The following is a 21,157-nucleotide window of genomic DNA, read 5'->3' as shown; positions in this document are numbered from 1 at the left end:
TTTCAACCCGGCCGAGCGGGGTCTCCTTCAGTCACCACATCTCTCCCTCCTTGGTCCTGTTTCAACCCGGCCGAACGGGGTCTCCTTCAGTCACCACATCTCTCCCTCCTTGGTCCTGTTTCAACACGGCCGAACGGGGTCTCCTTCAGTCACCACATCACTCCCTCCTTGGTCCCGTTTCAACCCGGCCGAACGGGGTCTCCTTCAGTCACCACATCTCTCCCTCCTTGGTCCCGTTTCAACCCGGCCGAACGGGGTCTCCTTCAGTCACCACATCTCTCCTTCCTTGGTCCCGTTTTAACCCGGCCGAACGGGATCTCCTTCAGTCACCGCATCTCTCCCTCCTTGGTCCCGTTTCAACCCGGCCGAACGGGGTCTCCTTCAGTCACCACATCTCTCCCTCCTTGGTCCCGTTTCAACCTGGGCCGAACGTGGTATCCTTCAGTCACCACATCTCTCCCTCCTTGGTCCCGTTTCAACCCGGCCGAACGGCGTCTCCTTCAGTCACCACATCTCTCCCTCCTTGGTCCCGTTTCAACGCGGCCGAGCGGGGTCTCCTTCAGTCATCACATCTCTCCCTCCTTGGTCCCGTTTCAACCTGGGCCGAACGGGGTCTCCTTCAGTCACCACATCTCTCCCTCCTTGGTCCCGTTTCAACCCGGCCGAGCGGGGTCTCCTTCAGTCACCACATCTCTCCCTCCTTGGTCCCGTTTCAACCCGGCCGAAAGGGGTCTCCTTCAGACACCACATCTCTCCCTCCTTGGTCCCGTTTCAACCCGGCCGAACGGGGTCTCCTTCAGTCACCACATCTCTCCCTCCTTGGTCCCGTTTCAACCCGGCCGAGCGCGGTCCCCTTCAGTCACCACATCTCTCCCTCCTTGGTCCCGTTTCAACCCGTCCGAACGTGGTCTCCTTCAGTCACCACATCTCTCCCTCCTTGGTCCCGTTTCAACCCGGCCGAACGGGGTCTCCTTCCGTCACCACATCTCTCCCTCCTTGGTCCCGTTTCAACCCGGCCGAACGGGGTCTCCTTCAGTCACCACATCTCTCCCTCCTTGGTCCTGTTTCAACCCGGCCGAACGGGGTCTCCTTCAGTCACCACATCACTCCCTCCTTGGTCCCGTTTCAACCCGGCCGAACGGGGTCTCCTTCAGTCACCACATCTCTCCCTCCTTGGTCCCGTTTCAACCCGGCCGAACGGGGTCTCCTTCAGTCACCACATCTCTCCCTCCTTGGTCCCGTTTTAACCCGGCCGAACGGGATCTCCTTCAGTCACCACATCTCTCCCTCCTTGGACCCGTTTCAACCCGGCCGAACGGGGTCTCCTTCAGTCACCACATCTCTCCCTCCTTGGTCCCGTTTCAACCCGGCCGAACCGGGTCTCCTTCAGTCACCACATCTCTCCCTCCTTGGTCCCGTTTCAACCTGGGCCGAACGTGGTCTCCTTCAGTCACCACATCTCTCCCTCCTTGGTCCCGTTTCAACCCGGCCGAACGGCGTCTCCTTCAGTCACCACATCTCTCCCTCCTTGGTCCCGTTTCAACGCGGCCGAGCGGGGTCTCCTTCAGTCACCACATCTCTCCCTCCTTGGTCCCGTTTCAATCCGGCCGAACGGTGTCTCCTTCAGTCATCACATCTCTCCCTCCTTGGTCCCGTTTCAACCCGGCCGAGCGGGGTCTCCTTCAGTCACCACATCTCTCCCTCCTTGGTCCCGTTTCAACCCGGCCGAGCGGGCTCTCCTTCAGTCACCACATCTCTCCCTCCTTGGGCCCGTTTCAACCCGGCCGAGCGCGGTCCCCTTCAGTCACCAGATCTCTCCCTCCTTGGTCCCGTTTCAACCTGGGCCGAACGGGGTCTCCTTCAGTCACCACATCTCTCCCTCCTTGGTCCCGTTTCAACCCGGCCGAGCGGGGTCTCCTTCAGTCACCACATCTCTCCCTCCTTGGTCCCGTTTCAACCCGGCCGAGCGGGCTCTCCTTCAGTCACCACATCTCTCCCTCCTTGGTCCCGTTTCAACCCGGCCGAACGGGGTCTCCTTCAGTCACCACATCTCTCCCTCCTTGGTCCCGTTTCAACCCGGCTGAGCGCGGTCCCCTTCAGTCACCACATCTCTCCCTCCTTGGTCCCGTTTCAACCTGGGCCGAACGTGGTCTCCTTCAGTCACCACATCTCTCCCTCCTTGGTCCCGTTTCAACCCAACCGAACGGGGTCTCCTTCAGTCACCACATCTCTCCCTCCTTGGTCCTGTTTCAACCCGGCCGAACGGGGTCTCCTTCAGTCACCACATCCCTCCCTCCTTGGTCCCGTTTCAACCCGGCCGAACGGGGTCTCCTTCAGTCACCACATCTCTCCCTCCTTGGTCCCGTTTCAACCCGTCCGAACGGGGTATCCTTCAGTCACCACATCTCTCCCTCCTTGGTCCCGTTTCAACCCGGCCGAACGGGGTCTCCTTCAGTCACCACATCTCTCCCTCCTTGGTCCCGTTTCAACCCGGCCGATCGGGGTCTCCTTCAGTCACCACATCTCTCCCTCCTTGGTCCCGTTTCAACCCGGCCGAACCGGGTCTCCTTCAGTCACCACATCTCTCCCTCCTTGGTCCCGTTTCAACCCGGCCGAACCGGGTCTCCTTCAGTCACCACATCTCTCCCTCCTTGGTCCCGTTTCAACCTGGGCCGAACTTGGTCTCCTTCAGTCACCACATCTCTCCCTCCTTGGTCCCGTTTCAACCCGGCCGATCGGGGTCTCCTTCAGTCACCACATCTCTCCCTCCTTGGTCCCGTTTCAACCCGGCCGAACGGGGTCTCCTTCAGTCACCACATCTCTCCCTCCTTGGTCCCGTTTCAACCCGGCCGAACCGGGTCTCCTTCAGTCACCACATCTCTCCCTCCTTGGTCCCGTTTCAACCTGGGCCGAACGTGGTCTCCTTCAGTCACCACATCTCTCCCTCCTTGGTCCCGTTTCAACCCGGCCGAACGGCGTCTCCTTCAGTCACCACATCTCTCCCTCCTTGGTCCCGTTTCAACGCGGCCGAGCGGGCTCTCCTTCAGTCACCACATCTCTCCCTCCTTGGTCCCGTTTCAATCCGGCCGAACGGGGTCTCCTTCAGTCACCACATCTCTCCCTCCTTGGTCCCGTTTCAATCCGTCCGAACGGGGTCTCCTTCAGTCACCACATCTCTCCCTCCTTGGTCCCGTTTCAACCCGGCCGAGCGCGGTCTCCTTCAGTCACCACATCTCTCCCTCCTTGGTCCCGTTTCAACCCGGCCGAGCGCGGTCTCCTTCAGTCACCACATCTCTCCCTCCTTGGTCCCGTTTCAACCTGGGCCGAACGTGGTCTCCTTCAGTCACCGCATCTCTCCCTCCTTGGTCCCGTTTCAACCTGGGCCGAACGTGGTCTCCTTCAGTCACCACATCTCTCCCTCCTTGGTCCCGTTTCAACGCGGCCGAACGGGGTCTCCTTCCGTCACCACATCTCTCCCTCCTTGGTCCCGTTTCAACCCGGCCGAACGGGGTCTCCTTCAGTCACCACATCTCTCCCTTCTCGGTCCCGTTTCAACCCGGCCGAACGGGGTCTCCTTCAGTCACCACATCTCTCCCTCCTTGGTCCCGTTTCAACCCGGCCGAACGGGGTCTCCTTCAGTCACCACATCTCTCCCTCCTTGGTCCCGTTTCAACCCGGCCGAACGGGGTCTCCTTCAGTCACCACATCTCTCCCTCCTTGGTCCCGTTTCAACCCGGCCGAACGGGGTCTCCTTCAGTCACCACATCTCTCCCTCCTTGGTCCCGTTTCAACCCGGCCGAGCGTTGGCTGCTTCAGTCACCACATCTCTCCCTCCTTGGTCCCGTTTCAACCTGGGCCGAACGGGGTCTCCTTCAGTCACCACATCTCTCCCTCCTTGGTCCCGTTTCAACCCGGCCGAACGGGGTCTCCTTCAGTCACCACATCTCTCCCTTTTCCTCAACAGAATTAACGATGTTGGCGGTAATTTTCAATCGACCATTCACGCCCTCCTTACACGGCGCTCACTTTAAACAAGGTATCACTAACCCTAAACTGCCTCGTCAGACAGCTGAACCGAAGCAGTGGCCATTTCATATCAGAGCGTCATTTTCACACATTAGATTATTTTACATCGACCCATTACTCCCTCTCTCTTCTCAATGTCCAACTGTCTCCATTTCGGCCATTTTAACCGGTGCGTCTCTCCTTCCCTGTTGGCCATTGGAAGTCTGTCCATCACTGTCTCCCTGTCGGCCATTTTAACAAAGAAATCAGGGGCTATTTCAGGTCGGGCCGCCACTCCTTCCGACTTGTCACTTTCTGGGGTCCATTTTCTCACTGTGCATCCCTCCCTCCCTCCCTCCCTCCCTCCTTGGAGACCGTTTTCAATTCGCACGTCACTCGCCTGGTGTCAATGTTATGTTGGTGCGTCACTCTTTCCCGGTAGTAATTTTATTTTCTGGTTTTAATCCAGAATCCTACTTTTAGTCAGCAGGTAACTCCCTCCCTGGTGATAATTTTCACTCAGTGCGTCATCCCCACCCTGTCGGTCATTTTAACTCTGCCTATCACTCCCACTCTCTTGTCAGTGTATCACTCCCTCCCTGCCGGCCATGAGAAACAAGGTGACCGCGGCCATCTTAATTCCGCCCATCGCCCCCTCCCTGGCGCCCATTGTCACTCAGCCCATCACTTTCTCCCCGGAGACCATTTTCAGTCAACCTTTCACTCCCTCCCTAGTGACCATTCTTAATCCTTCTGTTGTTCCCTCCCTATTCATTATTTTCAATCAGGAGCCCCTCGCAGGACAGTCACTCTCGACCACCCTCCACTCGATTGCGCAGACAGTTTATCACAAATAATAAATATATCGCAAACAATAGAAACCGATCCGACATCATCATCTCTGGATCCTGTGCGTCATCACTCCGAGTGTCGTGGAGAGAGGAGGATACAGACACCAGGAAACGTGTGCGGTAATATTCCCGGTGTCGATACAGTGACCCGACACCGTGCGCGGTAAAATTTTCGGTGTGGAGACAGAGATCGGGAGCCGTGCCCTGTATAACTTCCTGTGTGTTATGTGGACACCGGGAACCAGGCGTAATGAATCACCCCGTGTTGGGACACAGAAACCATAAACCTCTCTCTCACGCACCCCACCCCATTTGCAGGAAGACCTGCCGAAGGTCCTTCCTTTCGATCGTATCCACCGTCTCCGCCAGAAGTGAGAACCTCGTCAGTGTTACAAAGTCGTCAACATCCTCACGACCCTCGACTTTCCTTGTAACTAATAAAGCATCGGCGTTCTCGTCAAATTCCGTAAACGCAGCCCTGAATTCTGTCAAACACGGAATTCAGGAGTGCCCGGCAATTTCCAGGTTCACAGACCCGTTGGAAATGAACTGGAAGGGGTGGGGTCACATTGGAAATGAACTGGAAGGGGTGGGGTCCCATTGGCAGTGAATAGGAAGGGGTGGGGTCCCATTGGCAGTGAATAGGAAGGGGTGGGGTCCCATTGGAAATGAACTGGAAGGGGTGGGGTCCCATTGGCAGTGATTAGGAAGGGGTGTGGTCCCATTGGAAGTGAATAGGAAGTGGTGGGTTCCCATTGGTAGTGAATAGGAAGGGGTGGGGTCCCATTGGTAGTGAATAGGAAGGGATGGGGTCCCATTGGAAATTAACTGGAAGGGGTGGGATCCCATTTGCAGTGAATAGGAAGGGGTGGGGTCCCATTGGCAGTGAATAGGAATAGGTGGGGTCCCATTGGCAGTGAATAGGAAGGGATGGGGTCCCATTGGAAATGAACTGGAAGGGGTGGGGTCCCATTGGCAGTGAATAGGAAGGGGTGGGGTCCCATTGGCAGTGAATAGGAAGGGGTGGGGTCCCATTGGAAATTAACTGGAAGGGGTGGGGTCCCATTGGCAGTGAATAGGAAGTGGTGGGGTCCCATTGGTAGTGAATAGGAAGGGGTGGGGTCCCATTGGAAATGAACTGGAAGGGGTGGGGTCCCATTGGTAGTGAATAGGAAGGGGTGGGGTCCCATTCGAAATTAACTGGAAGGGGTGGGGTCCCATTGGAAATTAACTGGAAGGGGTGGGGTCCCATTGGTAGTGAATAGGAAGGGGTGGGGTCCCATTGGAAATTAACTGGAAGGGGTGGGGTCCCATTGGTAGTGAATAGGAAGGGGTGGGGTCCCATTGGAAATTAACTGGAAGGGGTGGGGTCCCATTGGTAGTGAATAGGAAGGGGTGGGGTCCCATTGGAAATTAACTGGAAGGGGTGGGGTCCCATTGGTAGTGAATAGGAAGGGGTGGGGTCACATTGGAAATTAACTGGAAGGGGTGGGGTCCCATTGGTAGTGAATAGGAAGGGGTGGGGTCCCATTGGAAATTAACTGGAAGGGGTGGGGTCCCATTGGCAGTGAATAGGAAGGGGTGGGGTCCCATTGGTAGTGAATAGGAAGGGGTGGCGTCCAATTGGAAATGAACTGGAAGGGATGGGGTCCCATTGGTAGTGAATAGGAAGGGGTGGGGTCCCATTGGTAGTGAATAGGAAGGGGTCGGGTCCCATTGGAAATGAACTGGAAGGGGTGGGGTCCCATTGGCAGTGAATAGGAAGGGATGGGGTCCGATTGGTAGTGAATAGGAAGGGGTGGGTTCCCATTTGCAATGAATAGGAAGGGTGGGGTCCCATTGGCAGGGAATAGGAAGGGGTGGCGTCCCATTGGCAGTGAATAGGAAGGGGTGGGGTCCCATTGGAAATGAACTGGAAGGGGTTTCATTGGGAGGCAGATGGTGGCAGTGAATAGGAAGGGGTGGGGTCCCATTGGAAATGAACTGGAAGGGGTTGGGTCCCATTGGCAGTGAATAGGAAGGGGTGGGGTCCCATTGGCAGTGAATAGGAAGGGGTGGGGTCCCATTGGATATGAACTGGAAGGGGTGGGGTCCCATTGGTAGTGAATAGGAAGGGGTGGGGTCCATTGGAAATGAACTGGAAGGGGTGGGGTCCCATTGGTAGTGAATAGGAAGGGATGGGGTCCTATTGGCAGTGAATAGGAAGGGGTGGGGTCCCTTTGGCAGTGAATAGGAAGGGGTGGGGTCCCATTGGCAGTGAATAGGAAGGGATGGGGTCCCATTGGCAGTGAATGGGAAGGGATGGGGTCCCATTGGAAATGAACTGGAAGGGGTGGGGTCCCATTGGCAGTGAATATGAAGGGGTGGGGTCCCATTGGCAGTGAATAGGAAGGGATGGGGTCCCATTGGCAGTGAATAGGAAGGGGTGGGGTCCCATTGGAAATGAACTGGAAGGGGTGGGGTCCCATTGGCAGTGAATAGGAAGGGATGGGGTCCCATTGGCAGTGAATAGGAAGTGGTGGGGTCCCATTGGTAGTGAATAGGAAGGGGTGGGGTCCCATTGGAAATGAACTGGAAGGGGTGGGGTCCCATTGGTAGTGAATAGGAAGGGGTGGGGTCCCATTGGAAATTAACTGGAAGGGGTGGGGTCCCATTGGAAATTAACTGGAAGGGGTGGGGTCCCATTGGTAGTGAATAGGAAGGGGTGGGGTCCCATTGGAAATTAACTGGAAGGGGTGGGGTCCCATTGGTAGTGAATAGGAAGGGGTGGGGTCCCATTGGAAATTAACTGGAAGGGGTGGGGTCCCATTGGTAGTGAATAGGAAGGGGTGGGGTCCCATTGGAAATTAACTGGTAGGGGTGGGGTCCCATTGGTAGTGAATAGGAAGGGGTGGGGTCACATTGGAAATTAACTGGAAGGGGTGGGGTCCCATTGGTAGTGAATAGGAAGGGGTGGGGTCCCATTGGAAATTAACTGGAAGGGGTGGGGTCCCATTGGCAGTGAATAGGAAGGGGTGGGGTCCCATTGGTAGTGAATAGGAAGGGGTGGCGTCCAATTGGAAATGAACTGGAAGGGATGGGGTCCCATTGGTAGTGAATAGGAAGGGGTGGGGTCCCATTGGTAGTGAATAGGAAGGGGTCGGGTCCCATTGGAAATGAACTGGAAGGGGTGGGGTCCCATTGGCAGTGAATAGGAAGGGAAGGGGTCCGATTGGTAGTGAATAGGAAGGGGAGGGGTCCCATTTGCAATGAATAGGAAGGGTGGGGTCCCATTGGCAGGGAATAGGAAGGGGTGGCGTCCCATTGGCAGTGAATAGGAAGGGGTGGGGTCCCATTGGAAATGAACTGGAAGGGGTTTCATTGGGAGGCAGATGGTGGCAGTGAATAGGAAGGGGTGGGGTCCCATTGGAAATGAACTGGAAGGGGTTGGGTCCCATTGGCAGTGAATAGGAAGGGGTGGGGTCCCATTGGCAGTGAATAGGAAGGGGTGGGGTCCCATTGGATATGAACTGGAAGGGGTGGGGTCCCATTGGTAGTGAATAGGAAGGGGTGGGGTCCATTGGAAATGAACTGGAAGGGGTGGGGTCCCATTGTTAGTGAATAGGAAGGGATGGGGTCCTATTGGCAGTGAATAGGAAGGGGTGGGGTCCCTTTGGCAGTGAATAGGAAGGGGTGGGGTCCCATTGGCAGTGAATAGGAAGGGATGGGGTCCCATTGGCAGTGAATGGGAAGGGATGGGGGTCCCATTGGAAATGAACTGGAAGGGGTGGGGTCCCATTGGCAGTGAATAGGAAGGGGTGGGGTCCCATTGGCAGTGAATAGGAAGGGATGGGGTCCCATTGGCAGTGAATAGGAAGGGGTGGGGTCCCATTGGAAATGAACTGGAAGGGGTGGGGTCCCATTGGCAGTGAATAGGAAGGGGTGGGGTCCCATTGGCAGTGAATAGGAAGGGATGGGGTCCCATTGGAAATGAACTGGAAGGGGTGGGGTCCCATTGGTAGTGAATAGTAAGGGGTGGGGTCCCATTGGAAATGAACTGGAAGGGGTGGGGTCCCATTGGTAGTGAATAGGAAGGGGTGGGGTCCCATTGGCAGTGAATAGGAAGGGGTGGGGTCCCATTGGCAGTGAATAGGAAGGGGTGGGGTCCCATTGGCAGTGAATAGGAAGGGATGGGGTCCCATTGGCAGTGAATAGGAAGGTGTGGGGTCCCATTGGCAGTGAATAGGAAGGGGTGGGGTCCCATTGGTAGTGAATAGGAAGGGGTGGGGTCCCATTGGAAATTAACTGGAAGGGGTGGGGTCCCATTGGTAGTGAATAGGAAGGGGTGGGGTCGCATTGGAAATTAACTGGAAGGGGTGGGGTCCCATTGGAAATTAACTGGAAGGGGTGGGGTCCCATTGGTAGTGAATAGGAAGGGGTGGGGTCCCATTGGAAGTTATCTGGAAGGGGTGGGGTCCCATTGACAGTGAATAGGAAGGGGTGGGTTCCCATTGACAGTGAATGTGAAGGGGTGGGGTCCCATTGGCAGTGAATAGGAAGGGGTGGGGTCCCATTGGCAGTGAATAGGAAGGGATGGGGTCCCATTGGCAGTGAATAGGAAGGTGTGGGGTCCCATTGGCAGTGAATAGGAAGGGGTGGGGTCCCATTGGTAGTGAATAGGAAGGGGTGGGGTCGCATTGGAAATTAACTGGAAGGGGTGGGGTCCCATTGGAAATTAACTGGAAGGGGTGGGGTCCCATTGGTAGTGAATAGGAAGGGGTGGGGTCGCATTGGAAATTAACTGGAAGGGGTGGGGTCCCATTGGAAATTAACTGGAAGGGGTGGGGTCCCATTGGTAGTGAATAGGAAGGGGTGGGATCCCATTGGCAGTGAATAGGAAGGGATGGGGTCCCATTGGAAATGAACTGGAAGGGGTGGGGTCCCATTGGCAGTGAATAGGAAGGGGTGGGGTCCCATTGGTAGTGAATAGGAAGGGGTGGGGTCGCATTGGAAATTAACTGGAAGGGGTGGGGTCCCATTGGAAATTAACTGGAAGGGGTGGGGTCCCATTGGTAGTGAATAGGAAGGGGTGGGGTCCCATTGGCAGTGAATAGGAAGGGATGGGGTCCCATTGGAAATGAACTGGAAGGGGTGGGGTCCCATTGGTAGTGAATAGTAAGGGGTGGGGTCCCATTGGAAATGAACTGGAAGGGGTGGGGTCCCATTGGTAGTGAATAGGAAGGGGTGGGGTCCCATTGGCAGTGAATAGGAAGGGGTGGGGTCCCATTGGCAGTGAATAGGAAGGGGTGGGGTCCCATTGGCAGTGAATAGGAAGGGATGGGGTCCCATTGGCAGTGAATAGGAAGGGGTGGGGTCCCATTGGCAGTGAATAGGAAGGGATGGGGTCCCATTGGCAGTGAATAGGAAGGGGTGGGGTCCCATTGGCAGTGAACAGGAAGGGGTGGGGTCCCATTGGCAGTGAATAGGAAGGGATGGGGTCCAATTGGCCGTGAATAGGAAGGGGTGGGGTCCCATTGGCAGTGATTAGGAAGGGATGGGGTCCCATTGGCAGTGAAAAAGGAAGGGGTGGGATCCCATTGGCAGTGAATAGGAAGTGATGGGGTCCCATTGGCAGTGAATAGGAAGGGGTGGGGTCCCATTGGCATTGAATAGGAAGGGATGGGGTCCCATTGGCAGTGAATAGGAAGGGGTGGGGTCCCATTGGCATTGAATAGGAAGGGGTGGGGTCCCATTGGCAGTGAATAGGAAGGGGTGGGGTCACATTGGCAGTGAATAGGAAGGGGTGGCGTCCCATTGGCAGTGAATAGGAAGGGGTGGGGCCCCATTGGCAGTGAATAGGAAGGGGTGGCGTCCCATTGGCAGTGAATAGGAAGGGGTGGGGCCCCATTGGCAGTGAATAGGAAGGGGAGGGGTCCCATTGGAAATGAACTGGAAGGGGTGTCATTGGGAGGCAGATGGTGGAAGTGAATAGGAAGTGGTGGGGTCCCATTGGCAGTGAATAGGAAGGGGTGGGGACCCATTGGATATGAACTGGAAGGGGTTGCGTCCCATTGGCAGTGAATAGGAAGGAGTGGGGTCCCATTGCTAGTGAATAGGAAGGGGTGGGGTCCCATTGGTAGTGAATTGGAAGGGATGGGGTCCCATTGGCAGTCAATAGGAAGGGGTGGGGTTCCATTGGAAATGAACTGGAAGGGGTGAGGTCCCATTGACAGTGAATAGGAAGGGGTGGGGTCCCATTGGAAATGAACTGGAAAGGGTGGGGTCCCATTGGCAGTGAATAGGAAGGGGTGAGGACCCATTGGCAGTGAATAGGAAGGGGTGGTCTCCCATTGGAAATGAACTGGAAGGGGTGGGGTCCCATTGGCAGTGAATAGGAAGGGATGGGGTCCCATTGGAAATGAACTGGAAGGGGTGGGGTCCCATTGGCAGTGAATAGGAAGGGTTGGGGTCCCATTGGCAGTGAATAGGAAGGGATGGGGTCCCATTGGCAGTGAATAGGAAGGGGTGGGGTCCCATTGGAAATGAACTGGAAGGGGTGGGGTCCCATTGGCAGTGAATAGGAAGGGGTGGGGTCCCATTGGCAGTGAATAGGAAGGGATGGGGTCCCATTGGAAATGAACTGGAAGGGGTGGGGTCCCATTGGTAGTGAATAGGAAGGGGTGGGGTCCCATTGGAAATGAACTGGAAGGGGTGGGGTCCCATTGGTAGTGAATAGGAAGGGGTGGGGTCCCATTGGCAGTGAATAGGAAGGAGTGGGGTCCCATTGGCAGTGAATAGGAAGGGGTGGGGTCCCATTTTCAGGGAATAGGAAGGGGTGGGGTCCCATGGGCAGTGAATAGGAAGGGATGGGGTCCCATTGGCAGTGAATAGGAAGGGGTGGGGTCCCATTGGCAGTGAATAGGAAGGGGTAGGGTCCCATTGGTAGTGAATAGGAAGGAGTGGGGTCCCATTGGAAATTAACTGAGAGGGGTGGGGTCCCATTGGAAATTAACTAGAAGGGGTGGGGTCCCATTGGTATTGAATAGGAAGGGGTGGGGTCCCATTGGAAATTAACTGGAAGAGGTGGGGTCCCATTGACAGTGAATAGGAAGGTGTGGGTTCCCATTGACAGTGAATTTGAAGGGGTGGGGTCCCATTGGAAATGAACTGGAAGGGGTGGGTTCCCATTGGCAGTGAAGAGGAAGGGGTGGTCTCCCATTGGAAATGAACTGGAAGGGGTGGGGTCCCATTGGCAGTGAATAGGAAGGGGTGGGGTCCCATTGGCAGTGAATATGAAGGGGTGGGGTCCCATTGGAAATGAACTGGAAGGGGTGGGGTCCCATTGGCAGTGAATAGGAAGGGATGGGGTCCCATTGGCAGTGAATAGGAAGGGGTGGGGTCCCATTGGCAGTGAATAGGAAGGGATGGGGTCCCATTGGCAGTGAATAGGAAGGGGTGGGGTCCCATTGCAAGTGAATAGGAAGGGATGGGGTCCCATTGGCAGTGAATAGGAAGGGGTGGGGTCCCATTGGCAGTGAATAGGAAGGGGTGGGGTCCCATTGGCAGTGAATAGGAAGGGATGGGGTCCAATTGGCAGTGAATAGGAAGGGGTGGGGTCCCATTGGCAGTGATTAGGAAGGGATGGGGTCCCATTGGCAGTGAAAAAGGAAGGGGTGGGGTCCCATTGGCAGTGAATAGGAAGTGATGGGGTCCCATTGGCAGTGAATAGGAAGGGGTGGGGTCCCATTGGCAGTGAATAGGAAGGGGTGGGGTCCCATTGGCAGTGAATAGGAAGGGATGGGGTCCAATTGGAAATGAACTGGAAGGGGTTGGGTCCCATTGGCAGTGAATAGGAAGGGGTGGCGTCCCATTGGCAGTGAATAGGAAGGGGTGGGGTCCCATTGGTAGTGAATAGGAAGGGGTGGCGTCCCATTGGCAGTGAATAGGAAGTGGAGGGGTCCCATTGGAAATGAACTGGAAGGGGTGTCATTGGGAGGCAGATGGTGGAAGTGAATAGGAAGTGGTGGGGTCCCATTGGCAGTGAATAGGAAGGGGTGGGGTCCCATTTTAAATGAACTGGAAGTGGTTGGGTCCCATTGGCAGTGAATAGGAAGAAGTGGGGTCCCATTGCTAGTGAATTGGAAGGGGTGGGGTCCCATTGGTAGTGAATAGGAAGGGATGGGGTCCCATTGGCAGTGAATAGGAAGGGGTGGGGTCCCATTGGCAGTGAATAGGAAGGGGTGGATTCCCATTGGAAATGAAATGGAAGGGGTGGGTTCCCATTGGCAGTGAATAGGAAGGGGTGGTCTCCCATTGGAAATGAAATGGAAGGGGTGGGGTCCCATTGGCAGTGAATAGGAAGGGGTGGGGTCCCATTGGCAGTGAATAGGAAGTGGTGGGGTCCCATTGGCAGTGAATAGGAAGTGGTGTGGTCCCATTGGAAATGAAATGGAAGGGGTGGGTTCCCATTGGCAGTGAATAGGAAGGGGTGGTCTCCCATTGGAAATGAAATGGAAGGGGTGGGGTCCCATTGGCAGTGAATAGGAAGGGGTGGGGTTCCATTGGCAGTGGATAGGAAGGGGTGGCGTCCCTTTGGCAGTGAATAGGAAGGGGTGGGGCCCCATTGGCAGTGAATAGAAAGGGGTGGCGTCCCATTGGCAGTGAATAGGAAGGGGTGGGGCCCCATTGGCAGTGAATAGGAAGGGGAGGGGTCCCATTGGAAATGAACTGGAAGGGGTGTCATTGGGAGGCAGATGGTGGAAGTGAATAGGAAGTGGTGGGGTCCCATTGGCAGTGAATAGGAAGGGGTGGGGTCCCATTGGATATGAACTGGAAGGGGTTGCGTCCCATTGGCAGTGAATAGGAAGGAGTGGGGTCCCATTGCTAGTGAATAGGAAGGGGTGGGGTCCCATTGGTAGTGAATAGGAAGGGATGGGGTCCCATTGGCAGTGAATAGGAAGGGGTGGGGTCCCATTGGAAATGAACTGGAAGGGGTGAGGTCCCATTGGCAGTGAATAGGAAGGGGTGGGGTCCCATTGGAAATGAACTGGAAGGGGTGGGGTCCCATTGGCAGTGAATAGGAAGGGGTGAGGACCCATTGGCAGTGAATAGGAAGGGGTGGTCTCCCATTGGAAATGAGCTGGAAGGGGTGGGTCCCATTGGCAGTGAATGGGAAGGAGTGGGGTCCCATTGGCAGTGAATAGGAAGAGGTGGGGTCCCATTGGAAATGAACTGGAAGGGGTGGGCTCCCATTGGCAGTGAATAGGAAGGGGTGGGGTCCCATTGGAAATGAACTGGAAGGGGTGGGGTCACATTGGCAGTGAATAGGAAGGTGTGGGGTCCCATTGACAGTGAATAGGAAGGGGTGGGGTCCCATTGGAAATGAACTGGAAGGGGTGGGGTCCCATTGGCAGTGAAGAGGAAGTGGGTGGGGTCCCATTGGAAATGAACTGGAAGGTGTGCCATTGGGAGGCAGATGGTGGCAGTGAATAGGAAGGGATGGGGTCCCATTGGCAGTGAATAGGAAGGGGTAGGGTCCCATTGGTAGTGAATAGGAAGGGTTGGGTCCCATTGGCAGTGAATAGGAAGGGATGGGGTCCCATTGGCAGTGAATAGGAAGGGATGGGGTCCCATTGGCAGTGAATAGGAAGGGATGGGGTCCCATTGGCAGTGAATAGGAAGGGATGGGGTCCCATTGGCAGTGAATAGGAAGGGGTGGGGTCCCATTGACAGTGAATAGGAAGGGGTGGGGTCCCATTGGCAGTGAATAGGAAGGGGTGGGGTCCCATTGGCAGTGAATAGGAAGGGATGGGGTCCCATTTGCAGTGAATAGGAAGGGGTAGGGTCCCATTGGTAGTGAATAGGAAGGGGTGGGGTCCCATTGGCAGTGAATAGGAAGGGATGGGGTCCCATTGGCAGTGAATAGGAAGGGGTGGGGTCCCATTGGCAGTGAATAGGAAGGGGTGGGGTCCCATTGGCAGTGATTAGGAAGGGGTGTGGTCCCATTGGCAGTGAATAGGAAGGGGTGGGGTCCCATTGGCAGTGAATAGGAAGGGATGGGGTCCCATTGGCAGTGAATAGGAAGGGATGGGGTCCCATTGGCAGTGAATAGGAAGGGATGGGATCCCATTGGCAGTGAATAGGAAGGGATGGGGTCCCATTGGCAGTGAATAGGAAGGGATGGGGTCCCATTGGCAGTGAATAGGAAGTGGTGGGGTCCCATTGGCAGTGAAGAGGAAGTGCGTGGGGTCCCATTGGAAATGAACTGGAAGGGGTGCCATTGGGAGGCAGATGGTGGCTGTGAATAGGAAGGGGTGGGGTCCCATTGGCAGTGAATAGGAAGGGGTGGGATCCCATTGGCAGTGAATAGGAAGCGGTGGGGTCCCATTGCCAGTGAATAGGAAGGGGTGGGGTCCCATTGGCAGTGAATAGGAAGGGATGGGGTCCAATTGGAAATGAACTGGAAGGGGTTGGGTCCCATTGGCAGTGAATAGGAAGGGGTGGCGTCCCATTGGCAGTGAATAGGAAGGGGTGGGGTCCCATTGGTAGTGAATAGGAAGGGGTGGCGTCCCATTGGCAGTGAATAGGAAGTGGAGGGGTCCCATTGGAAATGAACTGGAAGGGGTGTCATTGGGAGGCAGATGGTGGAAGTGAATAGGAAGTGGTGGGGTCCCATTGGCAGTGAATAGGAAGGGATGGGGTCCCATTTTAAATGAACTGGAAGTGGTTGGGTCCCATTGGCAGTGAATAGGAAGAAGTGGGGTCCCATTGCTAGTGAATTGGAAGGGGTGGGGTCCCATTGGTAGTGAATAGGAAGGGATGGGGTCCCATTGGCAGTGAATAGGAAGGGGTGGGGTCCCATTGGCAGTGAATAGGAAGGGGTGGATTCCCATTGGAAATGAAATGGAAGGGGTGGGTTCCCATTGGCAGTGAATAGGAAGGGGTGGTCTCCCATTGGAAATGAAATGGAAGGGGTGGGGTCCCATTGGCAGTGAATAGGAAGGGGTGGGGTCCCATTGGCAGTGAATAGGAAGTGGTGGGGTCCCATTGGCAGTGAATAGGAAGTGGTGTGGTCCCATTGGAAATGAAATGGAAGGGGTGGGTTCCCATTGGCAGTGAATAGGAAGGGGTGGTCTCCCATTGGAAATGAAATGGAAGGGGTGGGGTCCCATTGGCAGTGAATAGGAAGGGGTGGGGTTCCATTGGCAGTGGATAGGAAGGGGTGGCGTCCCTTTGGCAGTGAATAGGAAGGGGTGGGGCCCCATTGGCAGTGAATAGGAAGGGGTGGCGTCCCATTGGCAGTGAATAGGAAGGGGTGGGGCCCCATTGGCAGTGAATAGGAAGGGGAGGGGTCCCATTGGAAATGAACTGGAAGGGGTGTCATTGGGAGGCAGATGGTGGAAGTGAATAGGAAGTGGTGGGGTCCCATTGGCAGTGAATAGGAAGGGGTGGGGTCCCATTGGATATGAACTGGAAGGGGTTGCGTCCCATTGGCAGTGAATAGGAAGGAGTGGGGTCCCATTGCTAGTGAATAGGAAGGGGTGGGGTCCCATTGGTAGTGAATAGGAAGGGATGGGGTCCCATTGGCAGTGAATAGGAAGGGGTGGGGTTCCATTGGAAATGAACTGGAAGGGGTGAGGTCCCATTGGCAGTGAATCGGAAGGGGTGGGGTCCCATTGGAAATGAACTGGAAGGGGTGGGGTCCCATTGGCAGTGAATAGGAAGGGGTGAGGACCCATTGGCAGTGAATAGGAAGGGGTGGTCTCCCATTGGAAATGAGCTGGAAGGGGTGGGTCCCATTGGCAGTGAATGGGAAGGAGTGGGGTCCCATTGGCAGTGAATAGGAAGAGGTGGGGTCCCATTGGAAATGAACTGGAAGGGGTGGGCTCCCATTGGCAGTGAATAGGAAGGGGTGGGGTCCCATTGGAAATGAACTGGAAGGGGTGGGGTCACATTGGCAGTGAATAGGAAGGGGTGGGGTCCCATTGACAGTGAATAGGAAGGGGTGGGGTCCCATTGGAAATGAACTGGAAGGGGTGGGGTCCCATTGGCAGTGAAGAGGAAGTGGGTGGGGTCCCATTGGAAATGAACTGGAAGGTGTGCCATTGGGAGGCAGATGGTGGCAGTGAATAGGAAGGGATGGGGTCCCATTGGCAGTGAATAGGAAGGGGTAGGGTCCCATTGGTAGTGAATAGGAAGGGGTGGGGTCCCATTGGCAGTGAATAGGAAGGGATGGGGTCCCATTGGCAGTGAATAGGAAGGGATGGGGTCCCATTGGCAGTGAATAGGAAGGGATGGGGTCCCATTGGCAGTGAATAGGAAGGGATGGGGTCCCATTGGCAGTGAATAGGAAGGGGTGGGGTCCCATTGGCAGTGAATAGGAAGGGGTAGGGTCCCATTGGCAGTGAATAGGAAGGGATGGGGTCCCATTGGCAGTGAATAGGAAGGGGTGGGGTCCCATTGGCAGTGAATAGGAAGGGATGGGGTCCCATTGGCAGTGAATAGGAAGGGGTGGGGTCCCATTGACAGTGAATAGGAAGGGGTGGGGTCCCATTGGCAGTGAATAGGAAGGGGTGGGGTCCCATTGGCAGTGAATAGGAAGGGATGGGGTCCCATTTGCAGTGAATAGGAAGGGGTAGGGTCCCATTGGTAGTGAATAGGAAGGGGTGGGGTCCCATTGGCAGTGAATAGGAAGGGATGGGGTCCCATTGGCAGTGAATAGGAAGGGGTGGGGTCCCATTGGCAGTGAATAGGAAGGGGTGGGGTCCCATTGGCAGTGATTAGGAAGGGGTGTGGTCCCATTGGCAGTGAATAGGAAGGGGTGGGGTCCCATTGGCAGTGAATAGGAAGGGATGGGGTCCCATTGGCAGTGAATAGGAAGGGATGGGGTCCCATTGGCAGTGAATAGGAAGGGATGGGGTCCCATTGGCAGTGAATAGGAAGGGATGGGGTCCCATTGGCAGTGAATAGGAAGGGATGGGGTCCCATTGGCAGTGAATAGGAAGTGGTGGGGTCCCATTGGCAGTGAAGAGGAAGTGCGTGGGGTCCCATTGGAAATGAACTGGAAGGGGTGCCATTGGGAGGCAGATGGTGGCTGTGAATAGGAAGGGGTGGGGTCCCATTGGCAGTGAATAGGAAGGGGTGGGATCCCATTGGCAGTGAATAGGAAGCGGTGGGGTCCCATTGCCAGTGAATAGGAAGGGATGGGGTCCCATTGGCAGTGAATAGGAAGTGGTGGGGTCCCATTGGCAGTGAATAGGAAGTGGTGGGGTCCCATTGGAAATTAACTGGAATGGGTGGGGTCGCATTGGCAGTGAATAGGAAGGGGTGGGGTCCCATTGGCAGTGAATAGGAAGGGATGGGGTCCCATTGGCAGTGAATAGGAAGGGGTGGGGCCCCATTGGCAGTGAATAGGAAGGGGAGGGGTCCCATTGGCAGTGAATAGGAAGGGGTGGGGCCCCATTGGAAATGAACTGGAAGGTGTGCCATTGGGAGGCAGATGGTGGCAGTGAATAGGAAGGGGTGGGGTCCCATTGGCAGTGAATAGGAAGGGGTGGGGCCCCATTGGCAGTGAATAGGAAGGGGTGGGGTCCCATTGGCAGTGAATAGGAAGGGGTGGGGCCCCATTGGCAGTGAATAGGAAGGGGTGGGGTCCCATTGGCAGTGAATAGGAAGGGGTGGGGTCCCATTGGCAGTGAATAGGAAGGGGTGGGGCCCCATTGGCAGTGAATACGAAGGGATGGGGTCCCATTGGCAGTGAATAGGAAGGGGGTGGGGTCCCATTGTAAATGAACTGGAAGGGGTGGGATCCCATTGGAAATGAACTGGAAGGTGTGCCATTGGGAGGCAGATGGTGGCAGTGAATAGGAAGGGGTGGGGTCCCATTGGCAGTGAATAGGAAGGGGTGGGGCCCCATTGGCAGTGAATAGGAAGGGGTGGGGTCCCATTGGCAGTGAATAGGAAGGGGTGGGGTCCCATTGGCAGTGAATAGGAAGGGGGTGGGGTCCCATTGGCAGTGAATAGGAAGTGGTGGGGTCCCATTGGCAGTGAAGAGGAAGTGGGTGGGGTCCCATTGGAAATGAATTGGAAGGTGTGCCATTGGGAGGCAGATGGTGGCAGTGAATAGGAAGGGGTGGGGTCCCATTGGCAGTGAATAGGAAGGGGTGGGGTCCCATTGGCAGTGAATAGGAAGGGTGGGGTCCCATTGGCAGTGAATAGGAAGGGTGGGGTCCCATTGGTAGTGAATAGGAAGGGGTGGGGTCCCATTGGCAGTGAATAGGAAGGGGTGGGGTCCAATTGGCAGTGAATAGGAAGGGGTGGGGTCCCATTTGCAGTGAATAGGAAGGGGTGGGGCCCCATTGGCAGTGAATAGGAAGGGGTAGGGTCCCATTGGCAGTGAATAGGAAGGGGTGGGGTCCCATTGGCAGTGAATAGGAAGGGTGGGGTCCCATTGGTAGTGAATAGGAAGGGGGTGGGGTCCCATTGGAAATGAACTGGAAGGGGTGGGATCCCATTGGAAATGAACTGGAAGGTGTGCCATTGGGAGGCAGATGGTGGCAGTGAATAGGAAGGGGTGGGGTCCCATTGGCAGTGAATAGGAAGGGTTGGGGCCCCATTGGCAGTGAATAGGAAGGGGTGGGGTCCCATTGGCAGTGAATAGGAAGGGGTGGGGTCCCATTGGCAGTGAATAGGAAGGGGGTGGGGTCCCATTGGCAGTGAATAGGAAGTGGTGGGGTCCCATTGGCAGTGAAGAGGAAGTGGGTGGGGTCCCATTGGAAATGAATTGTAAGGTGTGCCATTGGGAGGCAGATGGTGGCAGTGAATAGGAAGGGGTGGGGTCCCATTGGCAGTGAATAGGAAGGGGTGGGGTCCCATTGGCAGTGAATAGGAAGGGTGGGGTCCCATTGGCAGTGAATAGGAAGGGTGGGGTCCCATTGGTAGTGAATAGGAAGGGGTGGGGTCCCATTGGCAGTGAATAGGAAGGGGTGGGGTCCAATTGGCAGTGAATAGGAAGTGGTGGGGTCCCATTTGCAGTGAATAGGAAGGGGTGGGGCCCCATTGGCAGTGAATAGGAAGGGGTGGGGTCCCATTGGCAGTGAATAGGAAGGGGTGGGGTCCCATTGGCAGTGAATAGGAAGGGTGGGGTCCCATTGGTAGTGAATAGGAAGGGGGTGGGGTCCCATTGTAAATGAACTGGAAGGGGTGCCATTGGGAGGCAGATGGTGGCAGTGAATAGGAAGGGGTGGGGTCCCATTGGCAGTGAATAGGAAGGGGGTGGGATCCCATTGGCAGTGAATTTGAAGGGGTGGGGTCCCATTGGAAATGAACTGTAAGGTGTGCCATTGGGAGGCAGATGTTGGCAGTGAATAGGAAGGGGTGGGGTCCCATTGGCAGTGAATAGGAAGGGATGGGGTCCCATTGGCAGTGGATAGGAAGGGGTGGGGTCCCATTGGCAGTGAATAGGAAGGGGGTGGGGTCCCATTGGAAATGAACTGGAAGGGGTGGGATCCCATTGGCAGTGAATAGGAAGGGGTGGGGTCCCATTGGCAGTGAATAGGAAGGGGTGGGGTCCCATTGGCAGTGGATACGAAGGGATGGGGTCCCATTGGCAGTGAAGAGGAAGGGGGTGGGGTCCCATTGGAAATGAACTGGAAGGGGTGGGATCCCATTGGCAGTGAATAGGAAGGGGTGGGGTCCCATTGGCAGTGAATAGGAAGGGGTGGGGTCCCATTGGCAGTGAATAGGAAGGGATGGGGTCCCATTGGCAGTGGATAGGAAGGGGTGGGGTCCCATTGGCAGTGAATAGGAAGGGGTGGGGTCCCATTGGCAGTGAATAGGAAGGGATGGGGTCCCATTGGCAGTGAATAGGAAGGGGTGGGGTCCAATTGGAAATGAACTGGAAGGGGTGGGGTCCCATTGGCAGTGAATAGGAAGGGGTGGGGTCCCATTGGCAGTGAATAGGAAGGGGTGGGATCCCATTGGCAGTGAATAGGAAGGGTTGGGGTCCCATTGGCAGTGAATAGGAAGGGGTGGGATCCCATTGGCAGTGAATAGGAAGGGATGGGGTCCCATTGGCAGTGAATAGGAAGGGGTGGGATCCCATTGGCAGTGAATAGGAAGGGGTGGGATCCCATTGGCAGTGAATAGGAAGGGGTGGGATCCCATTGGCAGTGAATAGGAAGGGGGTGGGGTCCCATTGGAAATGAATTGGAAGGTGTGCCATTGGGAGGCAGATGGCGGTAGTGAATAGGAAAGGGTGGGGCCCAGTTGAAATGTTCGGATGATGGAAACGAATGGGTAGGGGTGCGTCCCGTTGGGAATGC

At 55.7% G+C, this 21,157-nt stretch overlaps 1 protein-coding gene across 1 annotated transcript in view; it reads left to right on the top strand.

Annotated features, from left to right (window-relative positions):
- Positions 1-21,157, top strand: part of LOC140723079 (uncharacterized) — a 561,502-nt gene that overhangs the window by 162,789 nt on the left and 377,556 nt on the right. The gene's annotated exons all lie outside the window — the stretch shown is intronic.

The sequence above is a fragment of the Hemitrygon akajei genome, unplaced genomic scaffold (genome assembly GCF_048418815.1).
Source record: "Hemitrygon akajei unplaced genomic scaffold, sHemAka1.3 Scf000100, whole genome shotgun sequence".
Lineage (NCBI taxonomy): Eukaryota > Metazoa > Chordata > Chondrichthyes > Myliobatiformes > Dasyatidae > Hemitrygon > Hemitrygon akajei.
The sequence above is the reverse complement of the archived record's forward strand: the minus strand, read 5'-3'. Positions and strand labels throughout refer to the sequence as shown.